The sequence below is a fragment of the Vipera ursinii genome, assembly GCF_947247035.1.
Source record: "Vipera ursinii genome assembly, chromosome: 1".
NCBI lineage: Eukaryota > Metazoa > Chordata > Lepidosauria > Squamata > Viperidae > Vipera > Vipera ursinii.
In genome coordinates, this window is record NC_139512.1 from 10,816,162 (window position 1) to 10,831,218 (window position 15,057).

Here is a 15,057-nt window from a genome sequence, read left to right on the forward strand (position 1 = left end):
CCTGTCTGGCTCTCCTCTTCAATAAACTGCAACCTTCTTTGTAAAGCAGTCGCCATGTTGTTTATTCCCGGCTTGGACTGAACCACGATGAAGACTTTTCCCTCAACAGTGGCAAAAAAGGGAATCACATGATCCCAGGATGCTGTGAGTGTATGAGTCGGTTGTCAAGAGTCTGAAATTTTGATCACGTGACTGGGGATGCTGCAATGGTCGTAAGTGTGAAAAGTCATAAGTCACTCTCAGTGTCGTCGTACATTTGGTCATGAAATGATCTGTTTTACTGTCTGTAGTTGGAGATCGATAGATGGGTGAGTGAGAGAGAACTTGGAAAAAAAATAAAAGAATAAAAGAATTTCAAAGAGAGATCAAGTGAATGTGAAAAAAAAGTTGCAGTGACACTAAAAGTTCTCGATGTCTTTAGTGCTGGCCTCTCAAATCTGGAAAAATCCCTTGGTCAATATCAGAGCTGAATGAAACTGAAGTCTTCAATTACAGAAAGTGCTTTGCTTCGAACAATGTATATACCAGGGGTCTTCAAAGTTGGCAACTTTAAGACTTGTGGACTTCAACTCCCAGAATTCCTCAGCCAGCCCTAGATGATTCAGGAGTTCTGGGAGTTGAAGTCCACAAGTCTTAAAGTAGCCAACTTTGAGGACCCCTGGTATATATGTACTATTACTGTATATCTTTTGACTATCTTAGATCCGGAGGAAAGATTCAACAGCCAAAAGTATCCAGTCCAGACAGACGTAACTACAGTACAGGTAATCCTCGATTTACGACCACAATTGAGCCCAAACTTTCTGTTGCTAAGTGAGACGTTAAGTGAGCTTTGCCCCATTTTATGACTTCTTGCCACAGTTGTTAAGTGAATCACTGCAGGTGTTAAATTGGTAACGGTTGTTAAGTGAATCTGGCTTCCCCATTGACTTTGCTGGTCAGAAGGTCGCAAAAGGGGATCACGTGACTCTGCTGTGACCGTCATAAGTATGAGTCGGTTGCCAAGCGCCTGAATTTTGTTCACATGACCACGGGGGGGGGGGTTTTTTGCTGCAACGGTTGTAAGTGTGAAAAATGTCACTTTTTCAGTGCCGTGGTAACTTTGAACGGTCAGTAAATGAACAGTTGTAAGTTGAGGACTACCTGTACAAAGCTCACTCTGTATTTCCTAGTTCACACTTACACACCAAAGCATACCAAAACAAGTTGGGGAGACCCTGTTAAAAAATGCTGCCGATAAGGAGGACGGGAACATCTTGAAAAGGCAAATGGCAAACTTGGGAACTGTGTGGACTTCAACTCCCAGAATTCCTCAGCGGGCAAGGGTTTACCAGATTTCAGCATGGATAGGACAAAAACAAATGTGGCTATACTACTTTATCACATTTTTTGATTGGGTAACTTTCTTAACAGCGAGAATGTGGTAAACATAATATATCTTGACTTCAGCAAAGTGGGGGGGGGGGAAAGCTGGTTGCGGAACTCTGGGAGTTGAAGTCCACACATCTTTCAAAAGTTCCCGAAGTTGAGAAACACTTTGGCAATCTGTTCCAGCAGCTTCCTGTTCCAAATTCCTAAGGGAAGATGGCAAGGAAGAGATCCTTCTGTGGGGCAGGAAGAGAGGGTAGCCCTAGCAGAGAAATGTAGGGACTTTTTTGCTTGGGGGGGTGGGGTGGGGAGGAAGTCACCCCACAACAGGAAGTGCTGAGAATAAGGGACAAAAACCTGTCTGCAGGAAATTGGCCAACCCACCGGAACTCTCTGGAAGAGATTTTTAATTTTTTTCCCCCTTGCAGCAAAGCAAAGCGAGATTTAAACCTGGTCTGCCACAGGTTGTGTGGATCTGGCTGTGGACTGAACGCCAGGCTGCCTCACAAAGGGTGCGAGTGCGGCTTAGTGCATCCACATCACAAGCTCGCTCAGCTATTATGTGTCATTAACCCAGATTCCCTGGGTTGGATGACCTCAGCCTGGTGGTGGATTTAGTTTGCTTAATCATCCTATTCACAACACACAGACACCCTAATGGGTGTGTGTGTGTGTGTGTGTGTCTGTGCGGGTGGCAGGCTGACTACTCCCCTGTGCAGACAAAAATAAGAGGGTCTGGCTTCCTTGGAAGGTGCCCAGTGCTGGCTTAAAGCAGGCTACTGGTTACAAGCCAGGTTAATGAAAGAGCTTGCAGGCCTAAAGTTAAATGCAGGGTTTTAACAGCCCAGCAACATTTTAAAACACCTTTGCAGCCAAAAAGCACATATTTCCCCTCCCCCCACTGAGAGAATGGGGAAGGGTCTGTAGGCTTTTAGGAATAATAATAATAATAATAATAATAATAATAATGATGATGATGATGACCTTGGAGGTCATCTAGTCCAACCCCCTGCTCAGGCAGGAAACCCTATACCAGGGGTAGGCAACCTCGGCTCTTTTATGACTCGTGGACTTCAACTCCCAGAATTCCTGAGCCAGCTATGCTGGCTCAGGAATTCTGGGAGTTGAAGTCCACGAGTCATAAAAGAGCCGAGGTTGCCGACCCTTGCCCTATACCATTTCAGGCAAATGGCTGTCCAGTCTCCTCTTAAAAACTTCCAGTGTTGGAGCATTCACCACTTCTGGAGGCAGGTACTTAGGCAAAGACACAGGATATCTGTCTGGCTATACTAGTTAAACTGGTTTGGGCCTCTGACATAGTTCAAATCTTTGATTGGTTTGGCTTCCTTTTCACGCTTGGCAGATGCGAAGACAGGAAGCAGCACCCCTTTTCCTGTTGTGTCTCTGGTATACTGCTTCAGTACTTGGAGGTTTCCTTTGATGGGCTATTTGTTTTGGCTGATTAACTCCAGGATGGTGTTTCTCGTCCAGCCTGATTCGAGCTTGGCAACACTTAAAAGAGGTGTGGACTTCAGCTCCCAGAATTCCCAAGCCAGCCTAGCGTTGCAATCCACGCGTCTCAGGGTTGCTACACGTGAGAAACACCAATCTAATCTGCCGTTCCATTTTTTATCAGACATAACCATGCTGGTGGTGCTGTTATTACTTCTCTAATTAATATTGAGAACTAATTAATATTAATAACAGCAGAGCCGTGGAGGCGCAGTGCTTAGAATGCAGTGTTGCAGATAACTCTGCCCACAGCCTGGAGTTCGATCCTAACGAGGCTGAAGACTTCCATCCTTCTGAGGTCAGTAAAATGAGAACCCAGATCCGTGGTGGCGAACCTATGACACGCGTGCCACAGGTGGCACACAGAGCCCTCTCTCTGGGCACGCGCGCCCTTCCCCAGTCCTAGGCCTTCAGCTGGGTTTTATAAAACCTTTTCACTTTAGGCCTCCCGCCGCCGTGTGCAAGGAAAAACAAAAGGTTCAATCAATCAATCAATTTCAACCTTGCGGGGAAAAAAAATGATCTCGCAAAGTTGGAATTGATGGATTGAACTTTTTAGTCCCACCCAGTCTACCGTTACCATCGCAGCCACGCCCACCCAATGGGCCACGCCCACCCAGCACCTGACGATACATAAGTGGATTTTGGGTTGCAGTTTGGGCACTCGGTTCCTAAAAGATTCGCCATCACTGACCCAGATTTTTTTGGGGGTAAGAGGCTGGCTCTGTAAACAGCTTAATGAGAGCTGTAAAGCACTGTGAAGTGGTATACAAGTCTTAAGTGCTATTGCTATCAATAAATAATTTGCTCAGCCAGCCATTCTTCTATCCAATCCGTCCGTCCATCCATCCGTGTGTGTATATATGCATCCATGTGTCCGTGGACCCATGCATCTGTCCATCCACCCATGCATGCATCCACCCACCCACCCACCCACCCAAAAAACCCATCGCATTTAGTGTCTGGGCTGCAAAAAGCTGAGAACATCTAGTGACAACAAATCTGTGTAGTTCCTCTGTGCCATTTTGTGATCATGAGAATGTGTGCAGCCGAGATTTGACACCAGCGAATGCAATCAATTCCTGCTTCGTCCTGCCTCACGCACTCTGGCAACCCCCCCCCTTCCTCCCCCACTCTTTCTCCAGCATCCAGAAGGACTTTTCCGGGATAATGAGGACAAGGCCGGTGAACTGGAACACGGGAATCCCCTTCTTTTTTCCTTGAATTTCGGAGATTGAAGCCCAGCCTGGAAAAGGATTTGATGCTTAGGGTCTTCTAACGAAGCCCCCTTAGAGGGCTGATTTCCTCCTTGCTAAAAGGGGAGAAAGAAACCGAGGAAGCTGCCAAAAATATAGCCAATTTAATGAAGAGCCTTAGTAAATTATTCAGAGTTTTTTTTTCTCTCTCTCTCTCTCTCTTTCTCCTTTAATACCGACGGCTAGTCGCGGAGGCAGGTTGGGGGGAAAAAGGAAAAAGAAGAAAAAAAAAGAGCTTTGCTTTGCATAAAATCATTCTTTCCTGCCCACAGGGGAAGGTAATAAAGCTCGTTGGGGGTCTTCTGGCCTTGCCCAATTGAGATTTCTGGGAAGAAAAATGGCCTGCAAATTGAATGCCTCAGCACAAAAACTTTGCCGCTGGCGAATTCCAAGGAACTGTCCAGACTGGGAATTAAAAAGAGGGCAGGAGGGAGGGGGGAAGAATCCCAAAAGGAAACTCTCTTCAAGGTTGCAACAAGCAGTGTCCACAGGTCCAGGTTCAAAGAGAACAAGACTTGGTGGTATCCTCCAGAAGGGCAGGTTGAAAATGTTCACCTTAAATTTCCCTTTTCTTCCGATGTCCATTCCTCCTTCCCTTGTCGAGGTCCGTTAAGTGCAACTGAGACGGACGTCAGCGGTGGGCAGAGAAGCACCCAACCCAAGCGTCCATTGCAACATCATGGCTGCCATCTTGACTTTTTTGACCCCATCCAGTGTCCAGAGGAGTCACGGTTACATTTCTTGCTAGCCCGAAACCAAGCAGACTTAACCTAGTGCAGAGGTAGGCCACCTTGGCTCTTTTATGACTCGTGGACTTCAACTCCCAGAATTCCTCAGCCAGCCATGCTGAGGGAAAAGGGAGAGGTTTCCAAGCTGAGCCATGCTGGCTCAGGAATTCTGGGAGTTGAAGTCCACGAGTCATAAAAGAGCCAAGGTGGCCTACCCCTGGCCTAGGCCTAGGCTGCTTTATGACTCGTGGACTTCAACTCCCAGAATTCCTGAGCCAGCCATGCTGAGGGAAAAGGGAGAGGTTTCCAAGTTGAGCCATGCTGGCTCAGGAATTCTGGGAGTTGAAGTCCACGAGTCATCAAAGAGCCAAGGCTGCCTACCCCTGACCTAGTGAATGGACCCAGCAGGCAAGAGAGGGCCTGTAGGGAGTCCTTGACTTAACAACTGCGATTTCTGTTGCTAAGCAGAACTTGAGTTTTGCCCCATTTGACAAATGGTTAAGTGAATCGCTGCAACTACTAAGTTGGTAACACGAGTGTTAAGTGAATCTGGCTTCTCCCTTGGCTTTGTCAGAAGGTTGCTAAAGATGATCACATGATCACTGCAACCGTCATAAACACGAATCAGTTGCCAAGTGTCTGAATTTTGATCACATGGCCACGCGGACGCTGCAACGGCTGTAAGGGTGAAAGAAGGTCACAAGTCACCAGTGCTTTTTTTGTAAAAGAAAAAGGTGCCGGAACTCACACACATCATATAACCCACCTTGCCTACCCTACAAGGTTCCATCCAAAAAAGGTGCCTGAACTCCGTTTTGAGCGTTCTATGAGAAAAAAAGCCCTGCAAGTCACTATGTTCAGTGCGGTTGTAACTTTTCAATGGTCCCTGAATGAATTGTGAGTCGACAACTACCTATATTTGCATATTCTGCAAAAGGGTTTGGGTGGGTGAGGGGTCCAAAACCTTTCATGCTTCCAACACAGGTAGTTAAAACAATCAGTGGAACTCCTTGCCTCCAGAAGCTGTGACTGCTCCAACACTGGAAGTTTTTAAGAAGAGACTGGACAGCCGTTTGTCTGAAATGGTATATAGGTTCTCCTGCCTGAGCAGGGGGTTGGACTAGATGACCTCCAAGGTGCCTTCCAACTTTGTTGTTGTTGTTATTAACTTACGACCACCGCTAAGCCCAAAAACGATGTTGCTAAATGGGAAATTTCTTAAGGGAGCTTTGCCCCATTTGACCGCTCCCCGTGCCACGTTTTGTTAAGTGAATCGCTGCAGTTGTTAAATGAGTCACACAGTTGTCAAGTCCGTCTGGTTTCCCCGCTGACTTTGCTCGTCAGAAGGTCGCAAAAGGGGATCGCGTGACACACACCCCTCCCGGACATGGCAACCGTCGTAAGTATGAGTCAGTTGTCAAGCAACCGAATGTAAATCAGGTGGCCACGGAGATGCTGCAGCAGTTGTAAGCGTGGAAAACGGTCCTAAGTCACTTTGTCCAGTGCCGTTGTTAACTTTGAATGCTCAGTAAGTGAACCGTCGTAAGTCAAGGACTACCTGTACTTTATTTTATTTTATTTTATTTTATTATTTTATTTTATTTTATTTTATTTTATTATATTATTTTATTTATTTTATTTTATTTTATTATTTTATTTTATTTATTTTATTTTATTTTATTTTATTATTTTATTTTATTTTATTTTATTTTATTTTATTTTATTTTATTTTATTTTATTTTATTTTATTTTATTTTATTTTATTTTATTTTATTTTATTTTATTTTATTTTATTTTATTTTATTTAACTTACATACCAGATTTTATTAAACTTAAGACCCGGATTTGAAGTTCCAGTGGTCCGGCCCCTCCCTCACACTCACACAATGGCACTTTGAAGGATTAACACTGCTTTAGGGCTGTTTGTTGTGTCCTACGGTCATGTGACCGGACACTTTGATAGTTTTGCCAAAAGCTTCCGGTTTTCGGCAAAAGCAGCCCATTGGTTCACTTAAGGGCCACAGCAAAAAATAAGCTTGCAAAAATCTGCCTGGTCACGTGGGTGACCTGATTTACACTGGTCACAAGCTACGTCATTGATGGGCAGGCTCTATTACGATCGTAACTCGAGGGCCTCCTGTAAATTGGGGGGTCTCAAATACCCTGCTAGGCATTTTATTTTAGGAATGGATAAAATCGTAACAAAGATGGATCTGCACATCGGTGTTGTGTGGATGTACACAGGTAAGGCACGCAGCCGCCCAGCTAAATGCACACACCCGGATAAGCACCTCTCTTTCTACCTTCACCGTGAAAATGGCAACCTTGATAATGAAAAGTTTTTGAGAAAATTACGGGGTGGGAATAACTATGGAAATTGCTTAGAAAGAACAGAAACTCCACGGATGAGGCATAATTACGGTAACAAGAATAATGATATTAGAATAGAATTGGAAGGGACCTTGGAGGTCTTCTAGTCCAACCCCCTGCTCAGGCAGGAAACCACTTCAGACAAATGGTTATCCAATCGCTCCAGTGTCAGAGCACCCACAATTTCTGGTGCCAAGTCATTCCACTGGTTAATTGTTTTAACTGTCAGGAAGTTTCTCCTTAGTTCTGGGTTGCTTCTCTCCTTGATTAGTTTCCATCCGTTGCTTCTTGTCCTGCTTTCAGGTGCTTTGGAGAATAGCTTGACTCCCTCTTCTTTGGGGCAGCCCCTGAGATACTGGAAGACTGCTATCATGTCACACCAAGTCCTTCTCTTCATTAAACTAGACATACCCAGTTCCAGCAACCGTTCTTCATATGTTTTAGCCTCCAGTCCCCTGATCCTCTTTGTTGCTCTTCTCTGTTACTCTTTCTAGAGTCTCAACATCTTTTTTACATCATGGTGACCAAAACTGGATGCAGTATTCCAAGTGTGGTCTTCCCAAGGCCTTGTAAAGTGGTATTAGTACTTCACGTGATTTTGATTCTATCCCTCTGTTAATGCAGCCTAGCACTGTGTTGGCTTTCAATATAGAGGTAGTTCTTGATTTAACAACCTTTCATTTAGTGACTGTTCGAAGTTACAATGGCATTGAAAAAAGTGACACATGACCGTTTTTCACACTTAGGACAATTGCAGCATCACTGGCAACTGGCATTTATGTATGGCAGTTGCAATGTCCCTGTGTCCTGTGTTATTATTTGTAACCTTCCAAGCTGGCTTTTCACAAACAAAGTCAAGGGGGGAAGCCAGGTTAGCTTAACAAGCGTAGTGATTCACTTAACAACTGTGGCAAAAAGGTCGTAAAATGGGGCAAAATCACTTAACAACTGCCTTGCTTAGCCATGGAAATTTGGGGCTCATTTGTGGTCATAAGTTGAGGACTAGCTGCATGGGGAATTATTCATTGTGTGTGAGCGAGAAATGCATTGATTTAAAATGTTTGCTGCCCCCTGGTGGATAGTGACAACAAAAATCCCGGAATAACCTCATAAAACTAAAAACAACCAATAAATAGTAACAGCTAATCTTTTCCCAAAACCCAAGAATACTTATATTGATTATGGGGCAAAAATCCAAAATAGACATTCCCTTAGATTGGCATAACACCACTTCCGAATAACCATAATAGGGGGACTTGCCAGATTGATTCCCAGGGCTGGGAGAAAGATTAGTGATCAGAGGTGATCACATTAGTTGTAAGCACAATCACTTCCTGAGTTCTCAGAGGAGAGAAGCTGCAGTTAAAGGGGATTTGTTCAAAGCTGTACGGATGTCAGAAATCATACATTTTCTAGGCCAGGGGTCTTCAAACTTGGCCCTTTTATGACTTGTGGACTTCCACTCCCAGAATTCCTCAGCCAGCGTGCCTAAGTGAGGAATTCTGGGAGTGGAAGTCCACAAGCAGGGGTCTTCAAACTTGGCCCTTTTATGACTTGTGGACTTCCACTCCCAGAATTCCTCAGCCAGCGTGCCTAAGTGAGGAATTCTGGGAGTGGAAGTCCACAAGCAGGGGTCTTCAAACTTGGCCCTTTTATGACTTGTGGACTTCCACTCCCAGAATTCCTCAGCCAGCGTGCCTAAGTGAGGAATTCTGGGAGTGGAAGTCCACAAGCAGGGGTCTTCAAACTTGGCCCTTTTATGACTTGTGGACTTCAACTCCCAGAATTCCTCAGCCAGTGTGCCTAAGTGAGGAATTCTGGGAGTTGAAGTCCACAAGCAGGGGTCTTCAAACTTGGCCCTTTTATGACTTGTGGACTTCAACTCCCAGAATTCCTCAGCCAGTGTGCCTAAGTGAGGAATTCTGGGAGTTGAAGTCCACAAGCAGGGGTCTTCAAACTTGGCCCTTTTATGACTTGTGGACTTCAACTCCCAGAATTCCTCAGCCAGCATGCCTGGCTGAGGAATTCTGGGAGTTGAAGTCAACAAGTCATAAAAAGGGCCATGTTTGAAGACCCCTGTTCTAGTCCAACTCAAGCAGGGGGCAACTATACCATTTCAGGCAAATGGCTGTCCAGTCTCCTCTTAAAAACTTCCAGTGTTGGAGCATTCACTGCTTCTGGAGGCAGGTTGTTCCACTGGTTAATTGTTCTAACTGTCAGGAAGTTTCTCCTTAGTTCTAGGTTGCTTCTCTCCTTGACTAGTTTTCATCTGCTGCTTCTTGTCCTGCCTTCAGGTGCTTTGGAGAATAGCTTGACCCCCTCTTCTTTGTGCCAGCCCCTCAGCTATTGGAAGAGTGCTATCATGTCACCCCTAGTCCTTGTTTTCCCATTAAACTAGGCATGCCCAATTCCTGCAATTGTTCTTCTTATGTTTTAGCCTCCAGCCCACTGATCATTTTTGTTGTTCTTCTCTGCCCCCTTTCTAGAAGCTCAACCATCTTTTTTCTGCTGTGGTGACCAAAACCGGATGTAGCATTCCAGGTGTGGTCTTATCAATGCAATATAAAGTGGTAATAACTTCTCATGTGATCTTGACACTATCCCTCTGTTAATCTGTTTTTGAAGAATAGCCGACACCCCAGAAGACAAGCTTGGGATCCAAAAAGATCTTGGCAGACTTCAAAAATGGGTCCTATCCAACAAGATGAAATTTAATCTGGGGAAAAGCAAGGTTTTACACTTAGCCAGGAAAAACCCAAGGTCCAAGTACAGATTAAGGTGAAACCTGGCTCAAAACCAGTAACTGGGAGAGGGACCTTGGAGTCCCAGTGGACGATTACTTAAACGTGAGCCAACCGTCTGTGGCAGCAGCCAAAAAAGGCTAATATAATCCTTGGTTGTATAAACAAAGGCATAGAATTCAAATCACGTGAAGTATTAGTACCGCTTTATAAAGCCTTAGTAAGGCCACACCTGGAATCCTGCATCCAGTTTTGGTCACCACATTACAAAACAGATGTTGAGGCTTTGGAAAAAGTGCAGAGAAGGGCAACGAAGATGATCGAAGGCCTGGAGACTAAAACATGCGAAGAACGCTTGCAGGATTTGGGTTTGGCTAGTCTTGAGAATAGGGACGCGGTGGCTCAGTGGGTTAGGACGCTGAGCTTCTTGATCAGATGGTCGGTAGTTTGGCGGGTTGAATCCCGAGTGCCGTGTAGCAGAGTGAGCGCCTGTTACTCGTCCCAGCTTCTGCCAACCTAGCAGTTCGAAAGCACGTAAAAATGCAAGTAGAAAAATAGGGACCACTACGGTGGGAAGGTAACAGCGTTCCGTGCGCCTTTGGCGTCTAGTCATGCCGGCCATATGACCACGGAGACGTCCTCGGACAAGCGCTGGCTCTTCGGCTTTGAAACGGAGATGAGCATCGGCCCCTAGAGTCAGAAACGACTAGCACGCATGTGTGGGGGAACCTTTACCTTTACCTTTAGTCTTGAGAATAGAAGGACTAGCCGGTGGGTGACATGATAGCAGTGTTCCAATATCTCAGGGGCTGCCACAAAGAAGAGGGGGGGGGTTTCAACTTATTTTCCAAAGCACCAGAAGGACAAGAAACAACGGATGGAAACTAATGCAAGGAGAGGAGCAACCTGGAATTAAGGAGAAACTTCCTAACGGTGAGGACAATTAACCAGTGGAACAGCTTCCCACCAGAAATCGTGGGCGCTCCATCACTGGAGGTTTTTTAAGAAGAGACTGGACAGCCACTGGTCTGAAATGGCATAGGACGGTTCTCCTGCTTGAGCAGAGGGTTGGAATAGAAGACCTGCAAGGTCCCTTCCAGCTTGATTCTGATTGATTGAGCGATTAATTTGGTTTCAGAACAGAAACCTGGTCACAAGAGAGGTGGGGGGGAGAGAGACAGAGAGAGAGAGAAGGATTTCTGGTGAAGAGTCTGAGATAGGAGAGGAGAGAGAGAGAGAAGCAGAGCTCTGAGGATGCAACATCACACATCATTTCTGCCAAAAAAAACCCCCCACCCCCACCACCCTTCTATATTACCGGCTTTATCACTGACTACAACTAATTAAACCCCATAAGTCTTGTGTGGCGGGAATTGCCCCCCACCCTGCCCCTCTTCCATTTTTCTCCGTTCCTTTCACCTCCTCCACAGTATTTGCTTTACAGGCTGATTAAGCTGTAATTATCGCCATTTACCGCCTCAAGATGCAAGATATATCTCTCAAGCAGCCTGTCAGCTAGAGCTGGGAGGCCTCTCCTGGTCCCTTGGCAGCTCCCGCTGTTTTCTCTCTCCTAGGGACCAGGGTTGGGCTGGATCCTTAACCCTGGGAATTATTATTTTTTTTCACAGCTGTGGTGAAAAGCTGGAGAAAAAAAAACCAAAATTCATCTCTTAGGCAGTGGTTCCCAGCTCCTCAAAGACATACGTGCACGCTCAACGGAAGGGCAATTGGCAAATGCAACTTGGGATAGGTAACATCAGCTTGGAAGCAATCAGCAAAAAAAAAAAAACCCTTATGATGGGAGAGCAGGAGAAGGGGACTTGAACTGTACGCAGAATACAGAATAACAAGAGTTGGAAGGGACCTTGGAGGTCTTCTAGTCCAACCCCGTGCTCAAGCAGGAAACCCTATACCAGGGGTAGGCAACCTTGGCTCTTTTATGACTTGTGGACTTCAACTCCCAGAATTCCTGACCCAGCATGGCTGGCTCAGGAATTCTGGGAGTTGAAGTCCACGAGTCATAAAACAGCCAAGGTTGTCTACCCCTGCCCTACACCATTTCAGACAAACGGCTGTCCAGTCTCTTCTTAAAAACTTCCAGCGTTGGAGCATTCAGAGCTTCTGGAGGCAGGTAGTTCCACTGGTTTATTGTTCTCACTGTCAGGGAATTTCTCCTGAGTTCTATGTTGCTTCTCTCCTTGGTTAGTTTCCATCCATTGCTTCTTGTCCTGCCTTCAGGTGCTTTGGAGAATAGCTTGACTCCCTCTTCTTTGGGACAGCCCCTGAGATATTGGAAGGCTGCTATCCTGTCCCCCCTTGTCCTTCTCTTCATTAAACTAGACATACCCAATTCCAGCAACCGTTCTTTATATGTTTTAGCCTCCAGTCCCCTGATCCTCTTTGTTGCTCTTCTCTGCCCTCCTTCCAGAGTTTCAACATTTACAACCATTTGTTTAGCGACCGTTTGAAATTACAGTGGCCTGAAATACATAAACACATGCCAGTTGTCAAGTATCTGAATTTTGATCACATGACTATGGCGAATGCGGCAACGGTCACAAGTGGGAAAATGGCCATAAGTCACTTTTTTCAGTGCCATTGTAACTTTGAGCAGTCACTAAAGCAGGGGTAGGCCACCTTGGCTCTTTTATGACTCGTGGACTTCAACTCCCAGAATTCCTGAGCCAGCACGGCTCAGCATGGAAACCTCTCCCTTTCCCCTCAGCGTGGCTGGCTCAAGAATTCTGGGAGTTGAAGTCCACGAGTCATAAAGCGGCCTAGGCCTAGACCAGGGGTAGGCCACCTTGGCTCTTTTATGACTTGTGGACTTCAACTCCCAGAATTCCTGAGTCAGCATGGCTCAGCTTGGAAACCTCTCCCTCTGCCCTCAGCATGGCTGGCTCAGGAATTCTGGGAGTTGAAGTCCACGAGTCATAAAAGAGCCAAGGTGGCCTACCCCTGCACTAAGGGAATGGTTAGTGGGTCTACTTGTAGAAAGGATATTCAGGTAGTCATCAACTTACAACCTTTTCATTTAGTGACCGTTCAAAGTTACAACAGCAAGGGAAAAAGTGGCCGTTTTTCACACTTAACGACCATTGCAGCATCCTTGTGGTCACGCGGTCAAAATTCGGACGCTTTTGGGCAACTGACTCGTATTTATGACGGTTGCAGTGTCCCGTATCTTGTCATCCCCTTTTGCCACCTTCTGCCCGGCAAAGTCAATGGGCAAGCCAGGTTCAATTCACAACCGGGTTACTAACTTAACAAGCCGGGCAGAAAGGTTGTAAAAATGGGTCAAAAACTCATTGAACAAATGTCTCGCTTAAAAACAGAAACCTGAGGCTCAGCTGTCCCCGTTAAGTCGAGGACTCCCTGTATATCCTGGAGGAGGTGACAAAACCACTCAGAGGCCTGGAAAGGAAGAGCGTTTCCAGACGGCCGGCCTGGCTCGGCTCCCAGATCGAAACCACCAACCGGCCTCTGATCATACATCTGTTTCCTGGGCTCTTCCCTGCCCGCTGGCATTTTGAAAGCTGTGTACGGAGGCCTAGAGGGCAGGCAGCGTGCTGTCAGACATGGGTGGCCCCATCCATCGCTTTAATAAAATAAAATAAAATAAATGGCTGCTTGTCAGCCTGCCAAGTGTAACCAGGAGGAAATCCCCCCCCCGTACCCCCACGTGTTATCCAAGGAAGAAAAACCAGCATGAAATGGGTTACGGAGCTGGCTAGTCCTGTGGTTTTGTGTGCTTTCCAAGCAGCCCCTTTGTGGCTTGCAAAAAATAAATGCCAGATTGTCCCCAGGCTGCTTCCAAGGACCTGAGAAATGGAAATTTGGAGGGTGTGTGTGTGTGTGTGTGTGTGTGTTTGTGTGTTTGTGTGTGAGTGAGATCGAAGTGTCCCAAGTTCTTGGACAAAAAGGATGAAAAAAATGGAGCATGATTGTCGTGGAAGGTTTTAGGATGGCTGTCTTCAAATACCGACCAATGGTGGTTAGATGGTGATGGTCAAACGGCTCAACTGGAACTCACAGATTTAAATAATGGTGAAGGTGGGTTTGGCAAGGACTCCCTACTGCGGTGCACCTTAATGTTAGCAACTCTAACATGAGTGGACTTCAACTCCCAGAATTCCCCAGCCTGCATGTCTTAAGATGGGTGGATGTCAATTCCCAGAATCCCCCATCCTGCATGTCTTAAGACGGGTGGACTTCAACTCCCAGAATTCCCCAGCCTGCATGTCTTAGGATGGGTGGAATTCAACTCCCAGAATTCCCCAACCTGCATGCCTTAAGATGGGTAGATTTCAACTCCCAGGATTCCCCAACCAGCATGCCTCAAAATGGGTGGACCAATTCCCAGAATTCCCCAACCAACTTGTCTTAAGATGGGTGGACTTCAACTCCCAGGATTCCCTAGCCAATATGCTTATGGTTTGATGCCTTAAATCGGTGTGGGCAATTATGATCCCTTTATGACCTGTGGACTTCAGCTCCCAGAATTCTGGAAGTTGGTCCACACGTCGTAAAGGGGCCATAGTTGCCCACCCTTGACTTAAATTGGTCACTGAGCTTCTTTTGATGATACAAGAGGATCAATTACAGGGAAATTGGTGGAGTTCGTGAAGTGCTGGGAAGTTGTGGTTGCTGATTTCTGACATCTGTACAGTTTTCACAGAAAAACAAGTGTTGGAAGGGACCTGGGAGGTCTTCTAGTCCAACCCCCTGCTCAAGCAGGAAACCCCTAGGTTCTCCTTCAAAAAAATGTCATAAAGTTGGCTGTGATTCTCTTAGCAACGGCTTCGCTTAGCAACAGCAATTCCAGTCCCAATCGTGATCGTAAACCAAAGTCTTGCTGTAAGCTTGGTCGCAAAAGCCCTACAAGGGGAGGCTGGGAGGTGGTGGGGATCCAGGTTCGAACTGCAGCCACTGTCAGATTTTATGCACAATCATTCTCAGGGAACTTTCCAGAACAGCTGCGTGAATCTTCTATTTTTTTTCTCCCTAAAACAAAGTAAAAATACATATACAGGTGGTCCTCGACTTACGGCCACAATTGAGCCCAAAATTTTTGTCAGTAAG